This window comes from Carettochelys insculpta, chromosome 6 (genome assembly GCF_033958435.1).
Source record: "Carettochelys insculpta isolate YL-2023 chromosome 6, ASM3395843v1, whole genome shotgun sequence".
In the NCBI taxonomy this organism is placed as follows: domain Eukaryota; kingdom Metazoa; phylum Chordata; order Testudines; family Carettochelyidae; genus Carettochelys; species Carettochelys insculpta.
Genome location: NC_134142.1, coordinates 112,912,431 through 112,929,966, shown reverse-complemented (window position 1 = coordinate 112,929,966; position 17,536 = coordinate 112,912,431). Strand labels below are relative to the sequence as shown.

General features: G+C 43.2%; 1 protein-coding gene across 5 annotated transcripts in view; it reads left to right on the top strand.

The window, feature by feature from the left end:
- Window positions 1-17,536, top strand: part of TSPAN4 (tetraspanin 4) — a 668,631-nt gene that overhangs the window by 411,693 nt on the left and 239,402 nt on the right. The gene's annotated exons all lie outside the window — the stretch shown is intronic.

The window sequence follows — 17,536 nt, the reverse complement described above, 5'->3', positions numbered from 1 at the left end:
TAATTAGATGGCAGAACAGATGGTGAAGCTTGTGCATAAAATGATGAGCACATTAAAGTATCCCACAGTGTGTGCTGTTAGTGGGTGCTCTCTAGAACAAGGAGGTTTGTTCCCATTAAATGCTTTAGAAGGAAAGGGGGCAACCAGAAATGTTCACCAAGCACATTTATCAGAATAGGTCCCATTCTGTCCTCTTACAGCTTGGGTTGTGGTCAGATTTCACACACAAAATAGGGTTTGGGCCAGATGGGGGGAACCTCAAGGAATGTGTGGATTCTGAAGAGAGGGTGATGGTGGCCACTCTTCCTTCTGAGGTGATGTTGAACCAGTGGCTCAGCCTGGCATTAGATAGCACTGTGCTGATGAGGTGGTGTTATCTTTAAGATGAGACAGCCAACATACTTTTAGAGGATCTGTGGTCACCAAAGATCCCAGGGCAGTTTTAATAAGAGAGTGGTGTTAACTCTGGTATCCTAATCAAATTTAAACATGCAGTAATTATAGTCTGACAACCTACATTTCCCCTGCAGTTTCAAATGGTTGTGGAATTTTTCATTCCTGTCTTACTGCTGTGCTGTTTGCTCTGTGCTATTAAAAAGGAGCTGTGTTTCATTGCAGAGGCGGTATTACTATCATTGGTAAGCAAGGTACCTTTTTCTACTTCACAGGATGTTAAGAGACTTCTTTAATGTTTGTAAAATGATTGATGTTACTCTAATGAAAGAGTCTATAGAAATGCAAAGTACTATTGTATTTTTTCCTTATAAAAACTGAAAGGGAAAGTGAGAGAAACAAAAGGAGGAACATTACTTGATCTTAAAAATATGCAATAGATTTCTAAGGTTTCCTTGATGTGAAAATCCCCCTTCAAAAGGAATATTTTCCTGCGAGTGAAGTGAGCAAACCTGGCATGTTTTTATGGGAACAGAGCTGGACAGGGATGAGATGCCACAGAATATTGGCTTTGCTAGATAGGGGAACTGCCAGGTGGACACGCTTTCCCTTTTTAAAGTTGGTAGGAAAACTGGGTGGAAAATAAATCTATTGTAGATTTCCTTGTTGATTTTCTGAGGCTGTTTTCACATGTCAGCCATTTGAAGAGAGTTTATTAGACTTTTGTCGTATGTCTGGACAAGTAAAACAGTTTGGAGTTCACCTGTAAGACAAAATAAAAGGATTGTTCAGAGCTTTGTACTTGTGCTCTCTAGTTTGGTCTTTGAATTCTTTAGTTCTTCCCACCTGTCCTAATATTACTCTGCCTGTGTCACTGATCATCTATCCCCCTGTGTACGCTATATTCCCTTTTACATGCAGCTTCAGTTCCATAAAGCCCAGATAGCATCCTACAGAATTTACAGACAAAGCCAGAGCTTTCTTCTTCTTCCATTCTGCTTCTGCTTCATTTTTTCTATTCTTTTTTCTCTTCTTTCTCCCCTCTGTGCATGGCCTTCCACTTTCTACTTTTTAAAAAAATATTTATATTCACTGAAGATTAAATTTTGTGGCTGGGAATCTACTGCTAGAAATTCATCTTCCCTATTTTTCCAGCATTGCTCATGACTGTCCCTATGTTACTGGCAGGATTCACATTTTTAAGTCATTATATGTTGGTGGTAACAAATTCTTAGAGCTAACAGGAGTGTAAAAGCTCAGTGTCACTATTGTATTTACAAACATTTTGCAGCACGTGCAGGTTCCTCATGAAATAATGCCTTGTCTTTACCATCATGGTGTGTGTGGGGTTCTGTACATCTGTTCTTCCATTATAGTAGCCTTTGTCCATCTGTGGATAAAATTTAGCTCAGACATCTCTGGTTGCATGAATTTTGAATCAGTGTCAAAAATCATGGTGAATCTGACTTGTCTACGTACCAGCTTCCTCTTCCCTTACTCAGCACATAACCAGTGGTCCTATTGATTTCAGTGGGTTTGCTCATGGAGTAATGTATTCAAGAATGGGAGTAAAAACTTGAGTCTCTGAATTCCTGTATTCTTGGAGTTGTTACCACCCATTTTTCTTGGAATTCAGCTCGGACAAAAAATCAGTCTAATCCACATCTTTTCCCTTTCATGAAACTAAAATACTCACCCAAAGAAGTCACAGCTAAGCATGTCTTGTTTTTGTTACCTCCTAGCCTGATCCTACTCACTTAGTATGTCATCCATGCTGGAAAATGTCTCAATGTACTGTGTTGGCATTAGACAGAAACCCTGGAGAAGAAACACTTGAGGGTGAAAGCCATTGAATAGGAGGAGCCTGTGACCTCTCCCTACACCCTTCTGCAGCAGTGCTGTAGGATAAATGTCATGGTCTTATAACTGTATGTTCACATGCTGCACTGCTGCTGCCAAGTCAATATACCTTTTCCCAGTATTACAGCACTCACGGTCCCCTTTTTTCTGGGCCAAAGAGGGGAGAACTGGCATTTGGACTGCTTTAAGAGCTGCATTTTATTAACTCCTTTCTGAGCGCCAGTATTTTTTGCATAACAAATCCACAGGTTCAAGGGGGATAATGATTAATACCAGTGCAGGGCACTAGGATGTCAGATCCCAGCTGTTAAAAAGGAAGAAACAAATAATCTTTTGCTTTTAAAAGAATAAAGAGAGATGATTTGGACCAGTTTTCTGCTGTGTTACTCTACAAGCTCAGAGCTGGATTTTAAAAAATATTTAGGTACTTTAGAGGGCAGATGGTTGTCGACCAAGATTTGCAAAATGCTCAACTCGCATTTATTACAATGGGAGTTAGGTGCCTAGAGGATTCTGAAATCCCAGTGTGTGCCTGCCTACATCTTAAAGTACATAAATACCTCTAAAAATCTGTGCCTCTCCACCCCACTCCAGTATTTATTTATTTCTTTTGAATAGGTTTAAGCAAAATGGCAGCTACGGAATTTCGAAATGCTTTTGACTTAAAATGAATCTATTTAGAGGTGAGGAGTCAGCAGTGACGACTGGCTATTTCACTGCCATAAAAACTGTACAGTATAACAAAAATCATGCAGCGATACCTTAAAAAAATTTAAAGTGGGACAGATCTTTGGCTGTGTTAATTGGTGTGTCACTAGTGATACCGATTGAGCTATGCCTTGGTATACCTAGTGAGCATCTTGGTTACAGTCACAATGAAAGGAACAGACCTGTGTAAAATTATAGATGTAGCAGCATTGATTTAAACACATAAACTATGTCTACACTAGAGCTGTCTGTCGACAGAAGATAAGGTCAGAAAGTATCTTCCAACAAAACTTCTGTTGACAGATCGTGGCCACACATGAAAGCAGATCACTCTGTCAATCTGCTCTGTCGACAGAGAGTGGCTGGACTGCCCAGCTGCTCTCTCAACAGAATAGCCAATCGCAAGCACAGCGGATAGAGCTGCCCAGTGACCTGGAGCATCCACACAGCTTTTTTGTCAACAGGTTCTGTCAAGAAAGGCATTCTGCCTTGTGGGGGAGAGGCAGAAGGCCATCGACAAAGGTGCTGCATTTTGTTGATTTACTGGTGACAGAATTCATTTTTAGTGTGGACGCTCCACGAGTTTTGTTGACAAAACCCGTTAGTGTAGATGTAAATATATCTACTGGTAAGTGTAGTCAGTAGAGCAAAGAGATAAGAAAGGGATTATAAATTCACATTTCCTTTGTACCACTGCAGTTTTCTCCCTCTATGAGTTCTGCTGCCCTCATCAAACCAGAAAATCTTTTCTTCTATTTCTGTCCACACATGTAGCCATCCACATTGCCCCAGTTCTGGAAAGTTTTGTTGCTCCCTTATATATTGCAAACTGTCCCATAGAGCCAGCCTTCTCCTTCCCAAAGAGCTTTAAATTATGTTGCTAAATGAATCAACAAACCAGATTTTGGATACAAAAACCCAAATTGATTAGTGGTGTGTCAAGAGGTGTCTGTTAGACTTCCTGAGAACATTTCCATTTTCAGTTATATTAATATGATTGATGGTTGCACCACTGAGGTCAATAGCACTGCTCCAGACTTCCATCAGTGTAAATGAGAGGACAAGATGGGTCCCTTATATGCACACTAGGTATGGGAGACTATACTAGTTAAAATTATGTACCAGAGGAAGGTTAATGCTAAAACAGGAGTCTGTTTTAATTTACACTTCCTTCCATCGTCTCAGCATGTAAGCTTCAGCAATTTGGACTATTTTACAGTCAGAAAGTGAGCAGAAGTAGGCCTAAGGGAGGTTGCACATAAGACGAGGTAACTTTCGGCAATATTGCCAACTCCCAAATGTTCCTAAATCATGAGTCAGGCTCACCAGAAATCATTCAATTGGCTTTACAATCATGAGATTTTGTAAAAATCATAGGTGTAGTGTTCCTTTTATTCATCTTCTGCTTTTTGAACCTTTAGGTTGGAGTACAATCACATTTTGAAACTTTCTCTACATCAACAAGGGCGAGAAACTTACTTTTTCTTTAAGAATGAAGGCTGAAATCACACGTCTACCTGACTCCAGGAGCCAGGGCTTTAAGGAACATAATAATTATCATGAGATTCATGACAAAATGATGAGAGCTGGCAGCACTGTGTGGTACTCCCCCTGTGCCCATCATCCCTGAACAGGACCTGAAGCTGTATTAATTTAACCAGTTTGTGCAGTTTCTCTTTCTGTGCCAGCACTTTGTCTGGACATGGATAGGGTCCATGGGCTAGGAGGCCGTGGTGTTATAAAGGGCAAAAATTGGTGTATGGCATAAATCCAGCTATTGTCTGAGCCACAAGAGTCTTTCTCTCTGCCACATTTCTACAGGTCATTACTTGTCAAATCAGGCTGATCTCAGGACAGAAAACCTCCAACTTGAGTTAAGATTTTTGGTTAATGTTTAATCTTTTTCCTTTGGTGGCTTGAGGTTAATCCTTAGGGCTAGGTTTATACGACAGCACTCTGACAGAAGTCACTGTCGGGAGAGATTTCCTGACAAAACTTCTGTTAACAGAATGCAGCCACACACAAAAGCCAATGGGAAGAATGCTCTGATCTGTCAACAGAGCAGCTGGACTGCCCAGCCATGCTCTCAACAAAACCAGCACCCAGAAGCACAGCAGATGGGGTGCCCACTGTTTTAGAAGCCCGGTGTTGAGAGAAGGCCCCCCAGAGTGTTCATAAAGAACCTGTTGACAAAAAGCACTCTTCATTCGGGGGAGGAAGAAGGTTGTCGGCAAATGTGCTGGGTTTTGTTGAGATTCTGTCGACAAATCCCATTTTATGTGTGGATGCTCCACTAGTTTTGTTGACAAAATCTGGTTTTGCTGACAAAACTCTCTAGTGTAAACGTAGCCTTGATGTCTACAGGCTCTAATGCATGTGGGTTTTCTGTTCTTGATTCTCTGGCTGTCTGAAGCTGTTCATGGGCGAGATTTAAAAAAATAAAAGCAACCCGAAACAGCTGGCTCTACCATTTTTCATGTTTAGTAGATGTAATCTGTCCAGCCCGCTGGATATTTAAAAGTCCACTGCAGACCCTGAATGTCTGCAGTAATCCTAGAGAATCAATACCACTCTGTACTTTATCCACCAAGGTTCATTTTCTGACCTCTAATTTACACATAAGCTAATGTTGACCTGGTCCAAGGGAGAGAAATGATTAATCTTCCCCTTACTTTCCTCCCCACCACTCCGTACTGGATTCCTTGAATTGCCAGGATTCAACACTGGCATTGTTTTTTCCCTCTTCTCCCTTCCAAGCCCCCAGCCACATACTGAATTGGAAAACTTTTCATTGCCATGATAAATATCACTGACCAGAAGCTAGAGCTTTCCTCTGTCTATCTGTAAGTAGTTTTTTAGGCAGCTGTCCCATCTCCAGTGCTAAAGAAATCAATTGCAATGAATACAGATCATGAGGAGGGTGGGATTTCCCTGTAGAAAGAGAGCCCTTCGCGTGCAGGAGTTTACAGAAGGCAAGTGACTCACAGGTGCACTTTGAACGTAGTAGGTTTGAAAAAAGAAGCTACACCAGAAGAGGGAGTGGGAAGAAGATGGGAACGTGGATTAGAATGTTAGCAGACTGTACAAACACAAAGACAATGCAGGCCATGATATGTTACTAATCAGCATGTATGTGGTGTCATGTTTTATCTGGGGAGTTCAACATTGGTGGAAACAACTCTAGAGGTGTATAAGTTCATTAATGCTAAGACCTTGGTCGGACTTATTTTAGGGGGCATGTTCTTAGCAGAGCTGCCAGTGTGTCTTGTCATCATCTGAAAACCTTGTTTTTTGCTTTAGACAACACAGCACTGCCTCCACCCCATGCTATGCAAGAGATCGGACAGTAGGTCATCTTAATGAATGCTTCTAGCCCAAAAAACAAACTGTTTAATTTAACTGACATAACTAGTGGGTGGGTCTGGATAGAAAGCACCAGTCAGCACAGACTGCATCATTTCCATTGGTATTCAGATGTCATCTAATTCATAACAGTCCAACTGGGTAGAAATATCCAAATGAAAAAAAACTTTTATTTATAGCTTTCCAAATTCTTCCATGGACAGATGTGCTCAAAACTGTTTCTCTTTGAACCCATACCCAACTACTACTCCAATCCTGACCTCCTTTCATTCCACTTCTCTTGACTCTCGCTGGTGACTGAGCTACTTTCCCTCCTTGTGCTTCCCTGTTATGCTTGCTTTCTCCCTCCTTCTTGTTAAGGAAATTCCCTCTCCTTATCTTGGTTTAAAGCTTTTATATTTCCATTTTATGACTTACTTGTGGCACAGTGTTTCATAATTCTCTGTGGTGAGGATTTTATAATCAAATTAATTGCATTCTTTACTTCTGTTTGACTTTTGATCCCCCACATCTTTCCCTTTTATTCATTAACCTTTTAACATATTAAAAGAAAGAAACTCCAACCTGAGTATGCATCATCCATTCCAGATCGGATACTGGGGACTTTTTTTTAAAATCTCTGGCAAACCATTCATTCATTCTGTGCAGTACTGATTAATTTTGTTATCTTTTGCTTCTCTTCTAGACTGTTCCTTGACTTTAGCATCAATCTTATCTCCTATAACTATTCTGGTGCTCTGTATTTTTTTTCTAGTTGCTTGAGTGGATCTGACATGGGCATTGCTATATCGTGAGAGAGTAATTTAATACTCTCCTTTCAGATACAGCATAATTTTATGTGAGATTTTTAAAATGTCTGCCAGGCTGTGAGTCAGGAATTCAAATGGAAACAAGAATGCCACAAATTAATTCATAGCAATGCATATTATAACTGCCAGAGGGTTAGATGATGTGTAGAAAATTTCAAGAAAATTTCACTAAACTCTCAACAGATCTGCTTAGATTTTTATTTGACCATGCAGGGTATTGAACTACACATGTACATATTTCCAGGTACATACATTGTAGTAAGCAGTGTGTACATGAAGTCTTTCTCTCTCTGTCACATATACAGATATCAAAGTATATGATGTCAAGGTTCCTTCACCAGAGACAGCCTCCATATCAAAGGAGGGTAGGCATTGTAAACCAGCCTCCAAATGACAGGGTGGGTACCTGTGGTGTTGTCTGCAGTGCTGCCCTACAGTCTCTTAGGCTATGTCTAGACTAGAATGATCTGTCGACAGCAGTTTTTGTCAGAAGATATGTTGTGACAAAACTTCTGTCAACAGATCGCGTCAAGACCAGCAAAGCAGATTGCAAGAGCAATCCACTTGGTCAACAGAAGTGGCTGGACTGATAGGCCTCTCTATTGGCAAAGCAGCTACATGGAAGTAAAGCAGACAGGGCTGCCTGGTTTCCTGGAAGCCCTTTCTGTTGACAGAAGGGCCCCAGAACATCCAGACAAGCTTTTTGTCCACAGATCTATGTCAACAAAAGTGTTCTTCCTCATGGCGAGTGAGGTACAGCTGTCGACAAAAGTGCTGCATTCTGTCGGCCTACTGTTGACATCACACCTTGGGAATATGGATGCCCCATGGGTTTTGTTGACAAAATGGCTGGGTTTTTTTGGACAAAACCCTTTAGTCTAGACACAGTCTTAGTGTGGAGGAAACCAGGCCAAGCTGCTGCCTGGCTGTGGCAACTCTGAAGCCAGAGAGGAGCCTTGTCCAGGCTCTATAGTGACAAAGAGGCAGGGACAAGTGATAGACTTTTGAATGTCTTTTGTTTGTTAGACTCTTTCCCATTAATGTTTCCACTCTGTAAGCAGACAGTTTTCACTCGCTGGTGGAGCTGGTAAGCTGCTGCAAGTTCTCCCTTGTGGACCAAAGTTTGGTGTCTTCAAGAACTAATCAGCAGTCAAAACTTTATCTTGCAAGTTGGGGAGAAAATCAGTCACCTGAAATGCCTCTACCACGGTCTCCCACAAAGGTCAGTCTTGGTTACTGTGTTGTGCATTATATGAATTTAATCATCCTGAAACACAGGCCAAGAAGTAGGGTGAAGCTGGTGACATCTTTATTGTTGACATGGAAATACTTTCACAAGATTGAAGGGAATCTCAGCCAAGACATGGATACTTTGACAACTTACTTCCAGGGATGGACACTAATTCTCATTGAAATCAAGGCAGCAGTGCTACTTTCCCTCTAAACAGTAGTCTTACCAATTAACCTGTCTTGGTCCAGGCCCAAATGTGGCTGCTGCCATTCTATCTTGCTGCCAGATACTTGGAAGTAAAACTTAACCATAACCTGACGCACTGGCCTCACCTGAAACCCGTAAAAGTGACCATCTATTCCTGTACCACCCTGATAGTTTTCTGTCAAGAACTTTTTGGGGAGCTGAGCCTTCAGTCCTCCATCCATATGTAGTGGGCCTGAAATTTGCTCCACGATTTGGGGACACAATCACCAAATTCAGCTTATCAATACGGAGCACAGTTCAGTCACTTGTGTTGCTAATGGATGCTTGACTTAGACACTAATCTCCATTCTGCATGTGCTTGTGCTGTGCTTGAAGAGCTGGAACAGATGAAACCAGCCTATTACACCTCTGATTGACTGATGTTCCAATCTCAGACAGGAGCCAACACTCCGTGCCAGCTTGAAGGTCCGCTTCTATTCTAGAGAGGAATTCTACTCCTGTAGATGGGAGTGTCAGACCATGGCTGGTCTCTCAACAGCCTTTTGCTATGGCATCTCACACACTCTTAGACCATGGCCTTTTCCCATGCAGGGATCTTTCCCATGCAGGGACAATCAGTGATGTATGGTATGACCACAGGGTATGTTTTGAAGTATGCTTTAGTGACACAGTAGCCAAAGTGACCTGGCATTGCTCGGGTATTTGAGTGAAGCAAGGTTTTTTTTTTTCCCTCCTGTTTGGAAAATAAAAGGACATGTATATAGTTTATGCAAATGATTGCATTTTTGGAAAATGGAGAAAAATGGTTTGTATTAATAAAGTCTGAGAGAGATTCAAAAATTACATAGCTCTTGTTGGTTGACAACATTTGCAATCTTTCTGCCTTTTGCTAGAATAAATAGAGGGGGTAGGCAAGTGCTGCGGTGTGGAGGGCTGATGGTGTGGGTGTAGGAGTGAGCATAGCATGCCGGAAGAGTTGTGGGAGTCAGAGCAGGGGGTGGAGGGTGCTGCAGTGAAGGCACAGGGTGGGAGTAAGGGCAGAGAGCTTGATGTGAGGGGGGGCTGAGGGTAGTGGGTTGAGAGGTAGAGCAGCAATGGCAGGGGGTTGTGCATGGAGGGTGCAGAACAGGGAGTGGGGGTGCTGGAGTGAGGGCAGGTTGATGGGTACTCAGAGTACAGTGTTTTAGTGTGAGTGGAGGGTCTGGGTAGGGGATAAAAGTATAGATTTCACAATGGGGGGCTTGGTATGGGGCAGCTTAGGGCAGGGGTCGAGTGTAGTAGGGTGAGGGCAGAAAGTGGGGGAGGAGCTGAGGTTGTGGTAGGGGGCTTAGAAGAGTGTTGGAGTGTGGGGGCAGACTGGCTATGGGGGAGTGGAGGCGAGTGCATGGGCTGGGAGGGTGAGGTTTGTGTGGTGAGGGCAGAGGGTGTGGGGGAGGAGGGCAGAGGGTTCAGTGTGGGGGGGAGGGTTAAGCGGGTGAGTGGGGTGCAGATTTCACAGTAGAGGTTTTGTTGGAGGGATTCAGGGCCGGGGTTGGAAGCTAATGGAGTGAGAGCAGCAGGTGAGGGGCTGAAGGCAGAGGGTTTGGTGTGTGGGGCTCAGGACAGGCAGTGGAGGGTCGCACAGCAGGGGGGTGGGAGGTCTTAGACAACTTACTGGGGGAGGCCACAGTGGTGAAGATGGAACTGGGACATGTGTGGGAGGGTGCAGGGCTGCACTGCCCAGTATTGGTGTCTTCTTGCAGGAGTCTGGCTCACGGTTCCTAGCCTCATGTGTCTTTGGGGGTGGGAGGGCTGGGCTTGGCTGGGCTGGCTGCTGCAGCCCCAGCCATAGCTCCTGTGGGGGGTGGTACCTTCCCACACTCCAGGGGAGGCTGGGACTGGGATTCTTGACTGGGGAGCCCTTCTTACGGCCCAGTTTGAACTGGGGCCAGAGCCTTTGGCCCTTTTCCCTGGTCCCAATGAGAGCAGCAGGAGGGAGGGGGCTGGGGATGTGGTGGTTTTCTCCAGTCCGGGGGTGAGAGGCTGGGTACTCCTGTTATTATACTGTGGCTGCTCCCAGTGGTCACTCTGCAGTACTGCTGTTCTCTGTGCTTGCTGCCCCCAGAGGTGACTCTGAAGTATGTTGTCCCTCCTGTCAGAGCCCCTCTCTTTCCAAGTTCTGGGAAATCCCAGGATTTCAGGCATTTCCCACTTTCGAGGTACAACCAACCCTGATCTTGGTTTAAGTTGAGATGAGAAGAAGCTGCGTACCAAGTTTCATGGCTGTAGTTCTTATGGTTTAGAGGAGTTTTCGTACAAATGTAGCACAGATGGACAGACTCACTCTAAAATATATGAGAGATTTATTTAGGGAAATGGTACACATTGGGGTTTCATGTTTTATGGGCTCTTTTAAAATAACCATAAAACAAAATTTTGATGCAAGAGACCCACTCTTCAAGTCTGGCTATGTTGAGCTTAGTACTGCAAAGGACAGGGCAAAGGTGGTGTATGTTATGTCCCCCGCCCTCTCAACTTCAGGGCTTCTTTGATTTATATGCAGCTGCAACAGACCCTTAGTGGCTGTTAGAGCCATCAGGGCAGGTGTGAGCAAACTTTTTACACCAGGCCCCACATTTTGTCCCTGCAATTAGCAGGGCCTCCTCAGTCTGTCTAGTGTAATCCAAAGGGATGGAAATTTCGGCTATGTTCATATGAGAGAGAATTCTTTTGGCATGTGTAAGAAAATAAGTCTGTAGAAAGTAAAATTTTATTAATCGGTATATAAATGTGAATACACATACCTAAAAACAGTAATATACTTCAACATCTTAATTCGATGGATGAGCCTGACACCCAGCAGCTGATCATGCTGTGCCCCCCTCCATGAAATTTCATGCCCTCCCCCAACTTTGTTCACCCCTGGACATGGCCAGAGCTCAGCAGTGCTCCGGCCACCTCTCCTCTCCTCTCCTCTGGCTGTGCTGTTCTTTAAGTAGGAGATACAAGAGTCACAGTGAAGAGAAACCATCTTTCCATCTTTTTCTAAGCATTTACAGTTCCCGTTTCAAGGAAGGTAAAATCTAAGAGTGTTTTTTAAGAACTGATGTCAGGGCCCGAGCCAAAGCATATTGAACTAATCAGAAAGAATCTAATTGACTTCAGCTTTGGATCAGACTCTTCTGTACGAGTACTAAGTAAAAAAGTGGGAAAATGAACAAAACCCACCAGTGCAGGTTGTTTGTCTCTTCTCAGTTGTGTTTTTCGTTTCCTTTTGATTTATCTGTGCTTTACTGAGCTGTTTAGTTCCCCCATCTCCACCTTGCCATCAGCATTACCTACAAGGCATCACGTGCCATACTATGCTTTGCAGACTGTCTACATTGGACTGGAATAGATTGTTACTTGTGCTGTGCATTTGGAATGCAATGAAATGGCACCTCCAATAATAAGGGCCTTCTGGAGAAAATGCTTTTGCTTTCTTCCTTTCAGCTGGTAGAGGATTGCAACTTTTTATGGTGAGTTGTTGTTCACTGTGTGGTGGTGCAGCACATTAAGGTCTCTAATGAATATGTGATATGGGATGGATTATTCAAAGCTCCCAGCACTGATTCAGCCTGCTGTCATTGAATTCAAGCATGAGAACTAGATCAGTGCTGACCACTTTTGGAAGTCACATCCATGGTACATACAAAATTTGTGCCAGGTCCTCAGCTGCTGTACTGGAAAGGAGCTGATTTTGGGGGTTTTAAGGCTCTTTTCTTTCTACAGGGTGTAAAGGGGCTGCAGTAGGCAATGATCTCATACATATCCAAAGAGATTACAATATAAATTTGAGACAGATGAAACAAGCGGTAGTAAGAAACAACAAAGAGGAGGGTTACAATAATAGGACTCGGTGTAGATATACTTTGATTCTGTCCACTACTGTTATGATAAGTTTGTGCTTAAACAATTAAAATAAAAAAGATTCTGTGGTGAGAATTCTGCATAATTTAGTTGGTGACATGCAAGACAGAAAAAAAATCCACTCTGTTCTTTGATAACTGTACTGGGCTGTGAGGTTTAAATGAATTAGCCTTCTTTGTGTTAGTGAAGCGAACAGATGCTTCAAAGACATGCCAGGAGCAGATAGGCAGAACAGCTTTACTTCCTAACTCTGAAGAAACTCTCCCATTATATATATACATATATACATACACAACAAGATTTATCTGGCATTGCTCAGGTCCTTAACTCAAATAAGCTTTGTTTTTTCTTCATTTAAATAATTGCTGTGGGGGTGGGCCTGGGGATGACGAGTCCAGTATGCAGGCTGCCCTGTGGATAGAGGGAAACTCCCAGCCCCCTCTCATTGCAGAACTTTGGGTTCAGGGGAGAAGCAACTGTCCGTGGCCTCTGGAGCTGCAGCAGGCACAGCCTGGGACAGGGTGCATGTCCCCTAGATGGGGGACAGAGTGACACAAACAGACAAACTCTGACCTATATTGCCTCTTTCAAGAGTTTTACGCATCCAAAGATATGAACACTTAGTTGTTCAACCTTTGCAAAGTCTGGACCCTTATGGGCAAGGATTTAGATTTAGATTTGTGTAACATTTTACTGGAACCATGGTGTCCAGAAAAACCATATGGACTGGGCTAAAGGAGGTGAAGGTGTTCAATAATACAAACAGGAGTGGTGATAAGAAAGAAGAGGGTTAGACCTAGGCAGAATAGTTGAGATATCAGCAACTCCAGTAAAAGCAGCTGGGAAAGTAGATGCTGATGGTAGACAAGATGTTTTTCGCATACCCTCACTCAGCTGCTTAGACATAAAAACTTGTGATTTTTCAGTGACTCTCTGATGGAATGTAATTAATCCAGCGCATAAAAGAGAGAGGCAAACTCCTCAAGTGGAATCATTTAGCAATTTGATTTGAAATCAAGCGACTGGCAACAGCTATTTTTTTTGTTTTAGTTTTAGAAGATTGGGAATCACAAAATGCATAATACATAGTCCTGGCCTCATTAGCAGTTCTCTCAGTTTTGTTTGCCCTGCCACATTGTAATGAGCAATGAACTAGGCTGGTATAAAAGTAGGCTTAAGCAACTATTGCTTTAAAAATTATAATTTGTTGAATACATTCCTCTCTCTTTTTAAATTAATATTAAATACAGCTTGTTTTAGTAGCTGCCTCCATGCTTCCTAGTGCACTTGCGTTGTGTTTCTGCTGATACAAGTGGAATCCTTTCTGGTGCACTGATCAAACTGTCTGTGTTACTGAGCTCCATTGTACAATAAGAAAACACACATGAGGAATTCAAAGTGCAGGAAATGTGGAAACCAAGAAGGGAAATACTGTTTTCTGCACTAAATAGTCAGTTAGTCCATCTACAAAATTCATTGCTCCGTGAGGTTATTGAGTCAAATACAGTGAGTGGATGTTTAAAAGGACATGGTGATTCTCAGGCCACAAATAACATTCATATTTGTGTAGGAAAAGATAAGAAGGGCAAGCCAACCTTTTGCCTGTGGACCTGGTGAAGAAGAGTTGCTTCTTTACTCTCTTGGTTGCATCCACACTGCAACATAAATCTGAATTTAAGTTACCTCAATATTACCACGTGACGGTCTTCAGTTTAAATACCTTTAGCTTGATTTTGGGAGCACTAATCTCGAGGTTACAATATTGCAGTTATCTGCTGGGTATAGCATCAAGCTCAAATTCAGAAGTTCGATTAAAGGCCAGTGTGGAAGTGCCACATCTTAAAATCAAATTTATTAGCCTCCACAGATGTCCCATACGTAACCCACAGTGCTCTGCTCTGGCCGCTGATCTCCAAGTGTCCGGTACTAGGTAACAGGAAGACGGTGAATGTCCAAGCGGGAGCAGCAAGCCCGTGGCTGTGGGCTCATGTTCATATGAGAGCCTAAGAAATGTCTTTCTTTGCAATTAGCACTGTGAGCACATCTACCCATTACAAATAGCCCTTGCATGGAGTTTGTGGTTCTGTCTCTACACTTATTTTTTTCTGCGGTACCTGGTGCCAGCCGCTGCATCACCACACCACACCACGTGGCAACAAGGCTATTGTAGGGGTTCTGCTTGCATAAGACGCCAAGAAACTTCTTCTCAGTGGTTTACATTTGTGTGCAAATGCCCCTCCCTCCCCCCACAGGCATCCTGCAGTTGGGGTCTTTCCTGCGCTCAGCCACCTCATGTGGGTAGCTCCCAACCCAATAAAAAGATGTGCCTGCCTTTCGGTGCTGACCATGCTGCCAGGCAGCACCATGTTCTATCTGGTGCACGTTTAGGGCCCCAAGGGTGGAAGAGATATTTGGGGGCATGCAGGCACCAAAGGGAAGTCTCCCCAAGTGACTAAAGATATTAGGGGGCTTGCAGCTGCTGGGGAGAAGTCCCTCCTAGTAGCTAAAATAGTTGGGGGACCACTTCAATTAGTTCCCCACTGAACCCCACCCCCATGCCCCTTGCAAGGGACTAGTGGGGCTTGCAGCTGCTGGGGGAAGTCTCCCCTGGTGGCTAAGATAGTCTGGGGAACTACTTCAGCTCCTTGAACATTCCAAGTGGTTCTGCAGCCAAAGACCACAGCACCCCCTACATCCTGCCAAAATATTTTCAGGAGCTTGCTGTCCATTGCAGACATCTGCTGGTTTGATACTTTGGTTATAAAATCTTTTTGCTAACATTTCCTACCTGTCCTCCTGATTTGACCCCCTCAGAAACACGGGCAAGAGGGCTGGGGGCTCATTGAGATTTCTGTTTGCATTATAAGTTCAGTGTATGATATTTCACTGCCATCACCCGTGTTGGCGATGTCTGTGTAGTGAAGGGGAAAGTCAAAAATCTTTTTTCCTAGACTTTTCTATCCTCTTTCTTCTAACTTTGAGAATCCAGCCTGGTCCCTGTATTATTTTCCAGGATCGGATGCAATCACAGGAGTCGGGGGACACTCAGTGGATGGCCAATTGAGAACACAGCCATTACACAGAAGCCTTATGGTGCACCAGAAAGCCAAAGACTCTCCCTTCAGCAGCTGTCTTTTTTGAAAAACTTTCCTATCTTCTCTTTCCTAAACCTTTTCAGAGAGATTTCACTGCCATCACCTGTGTTTGCAATAGCTGTGTCTATGCTAGCCCCTTCCTTTTGGAAGGGGCATGATAATGAGGAGTTTAGAAGATGGTAACTAGCATAATGGCAGCTGCACGCAATTTGAAAGTTCCGCTTTCGAAACACATGCCACCCGTTCAGACAGGATCTTTCAAAAGGACCTCCCCCACCCCTGCTGGACTTTGAATCCCCTTCTTCCTAAAACCAAATAGGAAAGGAAGCCACTAGTGTAGACATAGCTAATGTCTGTGTAGTGAAGAGGAGGAGAGGATGGTCAAATTCAAACTCATAAACTGCAGAATTACAAAGTCAATGTTAATAAAGTTGAATTTATCTCCTAGTGTAGATGCAGCCATTGTCATCCTTGAAATCGCTAGGTTCTGGCCGTTCGGGAAAGTTGGATACCTGGATCATTGGTCTCATATAGTTTGGCAATTCTCTATTGGTCACCATACCTCAGAAAAGGAGTGCATACATGAGCAATATAAAATTACTAAGAGGCATGGAGAGAGTTTGATATAAAGAGTGATTGCACAGATTCAAACTGTGTATATCCCCTAGGCACTTTTGAAAATTCTACCTCAAAAGCTGTGTGGGATTCATGAGTTAAGTGCTTTCATGGTCACACCCAAAAGAGTCATTAAAATATTCTAATAAAGAGAGGTCACATCAAGAGAAGAACGTGGGAATGGTTATGCCACACACTCAGAAAACCATCATCCGGCATAGTCAGTCATGCTCTCAGGTAGAACCCACAAGGAAAATACAAAACAGGAAGACTTTGGACAATGTGGAGAAGATCTACAGAGACTGAAAGAGAAGAACTGAATTACTCCTGGGCTCAGCGTTTTGTCCTGCGACAAAGTAAAATGGAGGAGACTTGTGGATGACCTATGCTCCACCCAGAGTATGAGGGTTTAAGTAAAGTCAGTCAATAAACATACAAGTCCTCAGGGTTCTGTGTTTTGAGACAACCACTGTCATGGGGACTAGGCAGAAAGGAGAATATTATTCCATAATTGTTTCACATAGGGGTTTTTTGCACCTTCCTCTGAAGCATCTAGTACTGGCTCCTGTCAGACTGCATATTGGATGAGATGGATCAGTGGCCCTATCTGAGATGACACTTCTCACATTCCAATTTAATAAGTGGTGGAGGTGGTGACAGCCTGAGAAAGCTATGGAGTTCTCTTTCTCGCTTATCTAAATGCATTTGTGGCCAAGACTTTGAAAAGTGACGTGAGCTATTGGTTGCCACAGATTCTAGTATTCTATCTGCGATACCTTAAGGGCCCTAGATTTTCAGAAAATGGCAGGCTCCCAGCCTCTGAGAATTGGACCCATTTGAAATGTTTCAAGTCAGGCACCCAAAATTGAGCCCCAGTATCTCTGGTTGCTTTTTCTTGAGCTTATAAAAAAAAAAAAACCAGCAACAAATTTTGTAACTTTTATTCACAGAGGGAAGATCCTTATCCTCATTTACTTTAGTGGGACATTTTATGGATTGAGCTACTTCTTGATAAGAGATCAGAGGCATCAGAATTTGGCCCTTATATTGAGTGAAAAATAGAAGGTTGTATGCTAAATGCTCATGTGGCCTGAATGGTCCCATCTTGTTCTCACTGTGAGTGTCAGAACCATTCCATATAAATACAGTTTTACATGTTACAGCTCCAAAGAGGAGTGATTACAGTCTTTTAGGTGAATAAGAACTATTTATGGACAAAAAGTCCAAAGCCTGTGTACATATTTACCTGATGCGTTAGTACAGGGGTCCACAAAGTGGGGGGGCACGTCCCCCAAAGGGGGTGCAACATTTTGTTGGGGGGGGTGCAGCATGATCAACTCCCCCACACTGACCACTTCTGCTGCCTC